This window comes from Zalophus californianus, chromosome 9 (assembly GCF_009762305.2).
Source record: "Zalophus californianus isolate mZalCal1 chromosome 9, mZalCal1.pri.v2, whole genome shotgun sequence".
In the NCBI taxonomy this organism is placed as follows: domain Eukaryota; kingdom Metazoa; phylum Chordata; class Mammalia; order Carnivora; family Otariidae; genus Zalophus; species Zalophus californianus.
The window spans coordinates 79,376,825-79,386,838 of record NC_045603.1 but is presented as its reverse complement, the minus strand read 5'-3'; the positions used below and the strand labels follow the sequence as shown (position 1 = coordinate 79,386,838).

The following is a 10,014-nucleotide window of genomic DNA, read 5'->3' as shown; positions in this document are numbered from 1 at the left end:
GAAAGATTCTCATGCTATCAACTGCAGGAAAAGTAAGTACAATAAGTAACATTCATGACGTAAGTGGGTGAAATTTGCTCCTTAATTATTTCTTTTGAGAAAAGATGCCATCCTATAAAATGAACTCTTTCCATGTTTTCAAGAGGCAATGTAGAATAGTGGTTGACCGCAAAGTTGCTGGGCCTTATACTATCTGGGTCCACGTTGTAACTCAGACACTTACTGCTAGGTAACCTCAGGCTTGTCATTAAACTCTGTGCCTCAATTTCCTCATCTGTAAAATAGGGACAGTAATAGCACCAAACTCAGAGTGGTGTGTGAATTAGGTGATTTGATACAAAAAACAAACAAAAACTTAACAGTGCCTGGTACATAATATGTGCTCAATAAATGGTAGCTATGATACGATTTTAAAGGGTTCCAATTCAGTGGATTAAATGTATCCTTATGGTCTGGAAAAAAATTTTAATGCTATAAGCTACAAGTATTACATACTGTTTAATTCAATTTAATAAATACTCCGTTATTCAAAATACATTGTTGCATATACAAAATTGACTAAATATAGTGGTAAATATCTGAAAGAGTCACATACAATATAGTTCTAATGTATCCCAGGCAACAAAAAGATCTAAAGTAGGCCTATAAACAAAGTGGTATAAAAAAAATAGAAAAGAGAAATTAAATCTGACCAGGGACAAAAAGGAAATTGAAAGAAAAAAACATTTTTATACAAATGTCATGTGTCTTTTGGTCTAGTATTTAGCTTTTGCTCATACATTTAGCCAGTGTTTATTAGGTACCCATTTTGTGCCAGACGATAGGCTAGAAGGAGGGAGTTAAGTCGTTCCAACATAATCTCCAAGTAGTATACATTATGTAGATATTTTGTAGATCAAGTTCATCAACTTAATAAAACAATATAGGTAAATGATGCATTTTTTTCCCACCAAGCATTATTGCATTTATTTAGTGTTCAAAATAAGGTTTAAGGTTTAATACCATACATTGCTTAAGGGTATTTATATAGATGCTAAAATTATAAAAGCAAAAAGAAAATTATTAACCTAAAACTCAAGATCGTGGTTACTTTAGTAGAAGAGGAAAGGGGATGTGATCAGAGGACAACTTCCAAGCTAATAAGTTGTCAGTAATATTATATTGGTAAATGATGTATGTTGATGAGCTACATGAACTATTGAATTGTTTGGTCTGTAACTGTGTAACAGTATGATAACTATTTGGAAAAGCCTCTAGTTTAATCCATTTCCCACTCCAAAGTACTATTTCCCATTGTAGTTTCGTGTGAGATAGAGTTTTACCATCATTTTTCTTAAAAACAAAGAGCTTTTCCTCCTTAATCCAGAACTTTTCCTTATATAACGTACATTCAGTTACCGTTACAAACAATGTAGACTTTGGAGTCAGGTGAATGGGTTAGAGTTATGGCCCCAACACTTGGGCAAGCTATTAGCCTCTTTAGCCCTCGGATTCCTGACCTCACAGCATTTGAAACATGAAATGAGGGGAAACCTGTGGACTGGCACACAGTCCTCGGTGAATGCAAGTGGTCATACCGGTGAGGGCAGTGGTGGCATTGCCAGCAGGCCTACGTCTGATCATTGCTAAGAAGTCTTTATTTCATTCAAGTAGAAACCTTACTATTTATTATTCTGTCTTTTCAGATGTCAAAAAACGAGTCGAGTCCACTAAATCCTTCTGAAATAGGCAAGCCAGAGGCTACAAGGCAAAACCAGAGTGCTGTTCCTCCCCATAGTCACGAGCCACTCCTTGGTAAGATTTCTTGGGCAACTGCCCGCCATTTTAGTTTTCCAAACACTTTCTTAATCATGATATTTTCAGACAAAGGAGACTTCTAAAGCAAAGATTTTTAAAACTAAGATTTTTCCATTCAAAATCCTAAATACAATAATCATCCTCGACTTCAAGGTGGATGCTACTCAAAGCACCTGTCATTAAAAATTCTGTTATCAATGGAATTAGTTATGGGTATTGTTAATACATACCATTTACATAAAACTGAGGTACTTATATTTAGGGAAAAATGTCCATTTCCAAAAATAAGAACTTTTAAATGTACTAATCATAAAGTGTTTAAGATGTAATTATTCACTTTAACTATGTTTATGTAGACTCAAACCAAGAAAATTGAAGTGACAGTTTTATACCATCCATAACAAACATTGATCTACTGGAAATATATGTTAAAGAGAATCAAAGAACTTGAAAGAAACTGGACTTCAGCTTCACAGAGAGCCACATATTAATCATCTCAAATTCTATTGTACTTTGGAAGATTTCTAGAGAACTTTGGCTAATCTGTAGCTGTGCGTTAATCCATGATTTCTAGATCCTCTTCCTTAGCTCTAACTTAAAACTTATTTCTGTGGTTTCTTCTTATTTCCTTTTTTCAATAAAAAATCTGCGTATTATCCCTTTTATTAGATTTTTCAGATTTTCGGAAGCGGATGCTTTTGTGCCAGCCTTCTCTTTCAGATTAAAGTAGTGCAGTATTTTCACAAGGCAGATTAAAGTTAAGTTTATCCTTCCAGACTCTATATAGACACATGCATAAATGCTGGCCCCTAGCTTCCAACTGTCTGGGAGTCAGTACCTTTTAGTGCTGTTATTTTCTTTTCAAAAACTCATAGATCACCTCACTTATGTGCATCAAATGAATTCTGTGCAATTTCTCTGACAGCACATGGTTATAAAAATAGGTGACCCATTTAAAAATATATCAGCCTTCTGCAATTTAAGACCTATGCTTTGCCTTCAAAATTACCTTGTATAGTATTGTAGCCTTGCGATTTTTGGTTTTTTTAAGTTTTTATTTTAATTCCAGTTAGTTAACATACAGTGTAATATTACTTTCAGGTGTACAATATAGTGATTCATCAGTTACGTACAACACCGGGTGTTCATCACGAGCGCACTCCTTCATCCCTACCATCTATATCTCCCATCCGCCTGCCCCCCTGCCCTCTAGTAACCATCAGTCTGTTCTCTGTAATTAAGCCCCTGCTGCTTGATTTCTTTTTTTTTTGCTTGCTTTGCCATTTTTAATGGTATTTATCTTTTAACCTTCAAACATCCTTACACGGATCTGTATTTTAATTTGATAGGCGAAGGTGCCCAGCTGGATTTTGATGCCCTGTGTGACGATGACACAGCCATGGCTGCCTTCATGAATTACTTTGAAGCAGAGGGGGGCCTGGGAGATCCCGGGGACTTCAGTGACATACACTGGACTCTCTAGCATTTGATTTTTAATTCTTACAAATTAGGAACGTGTTAAAGTATTTCATTGACAAAAAGCTGTATAATCTTCTGTACTATATTGATACTGTTTTTATCTTTTATTCCTATTAATAGTCTACCAATTGTTATAGATGTGCACCTTACTTCCACAGCAGTAGGGGGGGAAATGTGATGTTTCCCTTCACAGAGAAGGGCTCAGAGTTTCCGACAGACCTCTTTTCTCAGTGACATGGCTTAAAACCCACTGGTTGCTATCTTTTTGTTAAAATATTTCTCACCAAGAATATCACATACATCTTGTTTTGGTTTTATTTTCTGATGCAGTTTTTGAGTGTGGGGAATTTAATCTGTTGACATTTTCCTGTGTCTAAGATTCATTTATAATGGATTTATAATAGTAGATGTGTAGAAGTTGGGGCATCTCCATTTCTTGTATATTTCCTTAATTGAGGATAGGGCTTATACACTTTAAGAAAACTCTGAGCACTTGAACATTTAAAGAGACGGTACAATTGGTAGTCATAATTGCAGGGAATCCTGTATTCAGTCATTTTAAACTTGGGCAAGCGTAAAGCCAGGATAGTTTGGTCAAGCACTTGAGATGGGCTTTAAGTGAGAGGATTTATTTAAAACTCAGGAAAAAAAAAAGTTAAGGGACTTTTGACTTGGCTTTACAGAAAAGGAAAGATCTTGGGCCCTAGATCTTGGTAATTATCCTTTGCATGTAAGAATTATTGCTAATATACCCAATCAAGATTTTCATTACATATAAAACCAGTTGTTGGTACAGAAAATGTGCTTAGTAAAAGATTAGCCCTTGAGGAAAAAACAAGCGCAGGCAGGTTAAATGTCTTGTGTGAAGTCACAGTCAAATTCATATTTTTAAAATGTTTAATGTGTATAAGTCCATTTCCTTATACACATTTGGGAAAGCAACGGTCTCACTGGTTAAATGATTAGTTAACTGACCCAGGAACTAGTTGTGGCCTTCTAGAATAGGCAATTACAGTTACTGTTGTCTGTAACCAAAGGTAATTATACAAACGCTAAGTATAGTTTTGAAACTGAGGCAATAAGAAAGAATTTAAAAACCAATTTTCTAGCTATAATTACAAATTTGGAGATCAGTTTTTTAACTAATAATTGAGAGGTGGCTTATCCTGAGTAGAAGAATAATATTTAAAATCGTATACGTATGTCTACCTTGCTGAAGGTCATACTTTCATAATACTGTATGTTTTCATAGTTCTTTCTAGTTTACCAAGTGTGTTTTCATCTATTTTCTTTTGTGCCCCACGAATGAAAGTACAATAGGCTAGAAAGCTAACGGGGAAGCCGGAGGCTCAGCTGTGGAGGATCCAATGCAGTTCTCTTCCTCCATGTGGTGCTACACTCTCCAGCAGATATCTTTCCAAGCCTTGCCCCAAAACAAAGCATTATTTTGACCTTGCATATTTCTTAGGCTGTACGTAATAGGTTAGAACTTCTGTCAAACAGGTCAATGGCAAACATACCACAGGCAATAGTCCAAAAGCACGTGTTCCCTTCAGGTGGGACCGCTGCAGTAGCTACATGGGGAAGGATGTATTGGCACATTGTCCTCCAGCCGATACAGGGTTCCCGCGATATTGGAGGGTCAGCACCACTCCCAGTTCTGGCACTGAGGGACATGCAGGTTACAATAAGCCAGAGAAACCCTACAAGATGGGGGAGATTGGTTTGCAGCAGGCTAAGCGTGATACTTTTAAGTCTGAAGGAGGAACAATCACATCAGTTCTGTAAGTCTGAGGCCGTACCAATGTAACAGTTTAGAGTCTAAACCATTGTGGGTTGGCTTGGCCTCCAGAGTTGACCTAAGCCAGGGGTAGCAAGATGAGTCACGGTGGATGGATGGCCTTGAAAGCAGGGGGCAAACCCTCCTGATCCAAGGATCTGGGAGCAGAGTTTCTAGAGGCCATCGGTGCCACACACAGAAGCAGTTTTTTCTCTTTGCAAGAGGAAGGGTTAGTCCATAGACTGGTGGGCAGATAGCCAATTGAAGGCTTTGATCCTTTAAAATAACCCACTCAAGTATTTTTCTGTAGATCTTGTCCTGGACCCAGAATCCAATCCGCGCAAGGTAGGATAACTGTAGCTCCCATGTTTAGTGTTTTCTCCAGAGTGTGTTGCATTTACGCTGAATTGCTGTTAGGAGTGACAGATATTTTTATGGCTTACCCTATATTACTTTTTCTCCTACCCATTAATTTCCTGCATTTTGATGAAAAGCATCTACACATTGAATGAAATCATAAAAATATTCTAGTTCTGTCTCTTTTTTTTCCCCTAAGTCTAAGAATTACTTACAATGACATAGTGGAGTAGGAAAAGCCTAGAATCAGAAGGAGCCCGCTCAGCCTAAATTTAGCTGTGTGACCTCAAGGAAGCCATTTAAACACTCTGTATGTGCCTCGGTTTCCTCATCTGTAACAAGAGAACTTGATCTCTCAGTTTACTTCCAGTTCTGATTCTGTGATTCTGATCCACGGGACTTGAGCTTTAGGGTCAGACTCTAGAACTGTGTTGTCTGTATGACAGCCACAGGCCATGTGTGGCTATTGAGCACTTGAAATGTAGCTAATGCAAATTGAGATAGACTGTAAATGTAAAATGCATACCAGATTTCATACATTTAGTATAAAAAGGGAACATAAGACATCACATTAACAGTTTTATAATAGGGCACCCAGCTGGCTCAGTCAGTGGAGCATGCGACTCGATCTCAGGGTCGTGAATTCCAGCCCCATGTTGGGCATAGAACTTACTTAAAAATAAATAAAAATTTGAAAATAAATAGGAAAACTATCTTTTAAAAACAGTTTTATTGATCATATACTCAAGTATTTTAGATATACTGAATTATATAAAACATTAACATTTTACTTTTTACTTTTTTAATGTGGCTACAAGAAAATTTGAAATTACCCATGTGGCATACATTATATTTCTATTGGACAGTGCTGCTCTAAAACATTTTATTAAGTGGATATTATTGAAGTAGACCAAAGGTTATACCATACTATGATATTTACCTCTAAATGCTATGGTTTAAGGAACAATTGTTTATTGATTCTTGATTTAGTATAATCAAATAACTGAACCTCTATCCATGTGTCAAGATTTAAAACTTTTTGAAACTAGTAAACCTGAAAATGTTATCAGTTCATTTCATTACATGATGATAACCTGAAATCAAATAAAACTTGGGGTATATGTTGACACCTTATTGCAGTCACTAACCCCGGAAATCCATTGAGAAATAGGAAAATAGAGAATGGATGCTTTTGTTAAATAAATGGGATTAAAGTATTTCATTACAGTGTCAGAGTGGGAAAAGGCTATATTTATTAGTCCTATTCTTTGAGGAATTTCTATAGCATCTGGGCAGAGTAAATGAAATAACCACTACCTAGTTATTGGACCACGTTTAGTAGTGTCATTTCAGATCCTGCTCTAAAGAAACATCTACCACTCAGGTAAGTGATTGTTTGTCTCTGAAATGGAAATTCAGATTTGCCAAGCACAGTTATGAGACGAGCAGGGAAAAGATTAAAATGATCAGACGCCATCAAGGAAAACTGCCAAGTGGCCACTAGGTGTCACTTTTCCATTTCTAGAGTGCTTTGTTTTCATTAATTTTTCCAAGTTGTACAGGGCCTAGGGGAGGCATTTATGACTTGTATTTAGATTAGGTCTGCCTCCTGGTGTGGGTTATTTTATGAGAAATGCTTTTTAAGAGAAGTCTGGGAAGATGTTTCCCATATAATATAAGAACTTTGGTTTAAGATGCTTTCCAGATGTGGCTCCAGTAAAAGGTGACCATAGAAAGAAAACTTGTCTAACCTGGAATATGCTTTCTGAATTCACTTGAGAGTATATTGTATGTGTGTGTCACTGCTCCTACATTCCTGTGCTTAGCTTTGTTTTTTATACAATTTTTAGCTCTTTTCCAGTTTACTTGTCCTTGTCTGTATATTGGGATTTTTAAAATTTTTGTGGTAAGTAATGAAAAGAGTGAAATTAAACTATATTTTATAATAATTACAAGTTTGAAGTTTTTTAAACTTATTAAACCTCCTCCAAAAAAGTTATCTCCTTAACTACTTTCTAAAGTGGAAACATAGACTAGATGATCCAATCTTCTCAAACCACTAGGCAGAGAGGTATATTGAACTACATTAACTCTGTCTATATTTGTGTGTGTTTGTGAGGGTACGCTAACTGCTGTAACCATCCTCCTGTCCACAGTGGCACTCAGAACTTCCCAGTACATGTTCTTCTACATGGCAATCTCAGTGGAAAGAGAGCTTCTCTATTTCCTAGTAATTCACACAAAAATGTCCATTGTTTGGGCCTTTGGATCAACTTGGTTCACATAGATTTTCCTGGGGTCACCAGGCTGGAATACAGATTGGTTGGGTTTTGGTTACATGCCCAAACCAATTTTTGTTTTTTGTTTTTTTAAGATTTTATTTATTTGACAGAGACACAGCGAGAGCAGGAACACAAGTGGGGGGAGCGAGAGAGGGAGCAGCAGGCTTCCCTCTGAGCAAAGAGCCCGATGCGGGCCTTGATCCCAGGACCCTGAGCTCATGATCTGAGCCGAAGGCGGATGCTTGATGACTGAGCCACCCAGGCACCCCCCAAACCTGTATTTTAAAGGCATCCTTGAAAGGGAAAAGATATCAAAAATAGCCAGCTGCCTGACATTCTAGGGCCAATGGAAAGAATGGGGACATGTGCAGCAAGGACAATGGAAAACTTGTAATTTATGATGGTTGAGGATTTCGGAGGATTGTGGGGTTAGCTATGTGAACCTGGAGTCTTGTTTTTGGTTGTTCGGGGGGGGGGCGGTGAGACGATAGTGAGGAGCAGCAAGGTGTGTCATGTGTTTGTAACATTGGTCATCTTTTTTAATACCCAGCCACCAGATGCTTTGGAGGACTCTGTCTATTGCTTCAGTCAGTGTGTGTTTAGAGACTCCATAAAGAGTTGTCTTAAGTTCTTGTCCAGCTGTGTGTCTCTGGCGTAGGATGTATTTTCTTAGGCACTCCTAGTTCTTAAGCTCACATTTAGGTAGTATTTTCCACATTTATTCTTGTCTATGAGGAAATCAGTCCCATTTTACCTTGCGACTAAATAGGTCACATTTTTTTGTGATAATTTTTTTCTTCAAAAGACAACACTAAAATGAGAAGGCTAGATTATGGAGATTTATAAGTTAATGGAACTCTTGAGAAATCTTTTAGTCCAGCTCAAAATGGTGATATAGGAAGATCCTGAATCTACCTCCTCTTATGGACAGACCAAATCTACAAGGGGTGAGAGGAGACAGTGAAGCAGACCTCTCAGAGTCCTTGACACTGCTGCATCCTACCCCATCCTGCCACAATCATGGTCTGCATTAGTCTAGGACAGATGCTACCGTGGGCTGGGCTTGGGCTGCTTGCCCTGGCTGTGCTCTGCCTGCTGTGGATTCCTGGGACCAGCCTGCAGCCTGCGAGCCTGTCTGCATCCCTACCCTAGCACACAACAAAGATATCTAACCACTTGTGCCACAGTACCCAGACCAATGCCATCCTGGCCACTGAGCAGTCTGAAGGTCTGCTGGGCACCGCCAGGAGCCCACATCTGCTCTTACTCTGTGCCATAGACATATTCATCTGCACCATTCCTTTCAACAAGAGCACATTTAGTTCTGTAAGTCTATGTGCAAGTGGGCCCAGAGGCCTGCAAGCCCATCTTCATCAGGTAAGCCACCTGTGGTCTGAGAGCCACGCCTACAAGGAACTGCCATTTATGACTGGGGCACGTACATCTTTCACAAGGCCATCATCACTGTGGACAGAGTGAATTTCCTATGGATCCTAGTAATGGAAACTGTAGAGGGGCAAGCAGTGAATGCCGCAAATGTAAACCTATTTGGGCTACATAGAGGATCTAGTTGCAAAGCAATTATAACTATGTCATTCAGGGAGGCTAAAGGTAAGAGATAAAAGACCAAATGCCATGGTGTGACTGCACTAATTGAGGTGAAGGAGCTTCTAAGGGCTTCTCTAATAAACATTCCAAGCACACCATTAACCTTTACACCAATTCTGGCTGCCTATGTCCTCATTCATATTAATGAGTAGTATATCATTATGTGTTATGAAGGTGAGTGATGCTCCAGATTACTCTTGGTGGAAAAATATTGCTGAGAAATGGAAGGATCAACTTTGTAAAAAAGTTAAGCACTGGGATATGAAGCTCTGTCATCTTAGAGTAAAAGTGATTCTAGCCATAGTAATTCCACTCCGAGTCAGACGTCTGGCAGGAACTCTAACCCCCTACAAGCACACAGCTAAAACCTGAACATGATAATCTGTTATTTACCATGTAAATGGGTATTACCTCCACTTTTCTCTTTTTTTCCTTCCCTTTTTTGTAGTCTGAGTTTGGATCCTTAAATATAATATATATATATATATTCAACTTAACAAAAAATACAGTTTATAACTAAATTGTGAAAAGTTAAAGACAGGGGGAGAATCTTAAAAGCAGTGAGGAAAACAAATTGTTACCTACAAGGGAACCCCCATAAGACTATCACCAGATTTTTGAGCAGAAATCTTACAGGCCAGAAGGGAGTGGTACCATATATTCAAAATACTGAAAGGAAAATAATTCTGCCAACTAAGAATACTCTATCCA

General features: G+C 38.1%; 1 pseudogene; it reads left to right on the top strand.

The window, feature by feature from the left end:
• The first annotated feature begins 8,715 nt into the window (after window positions 1-8,715).
• LOC113922303 lies at window positions 8,716-9,668 on the top strand (annotated as a pseudogene).
• The last annotated feature ends 346 nt before the right edge of the window (window positions 9,669-10,014 follow it).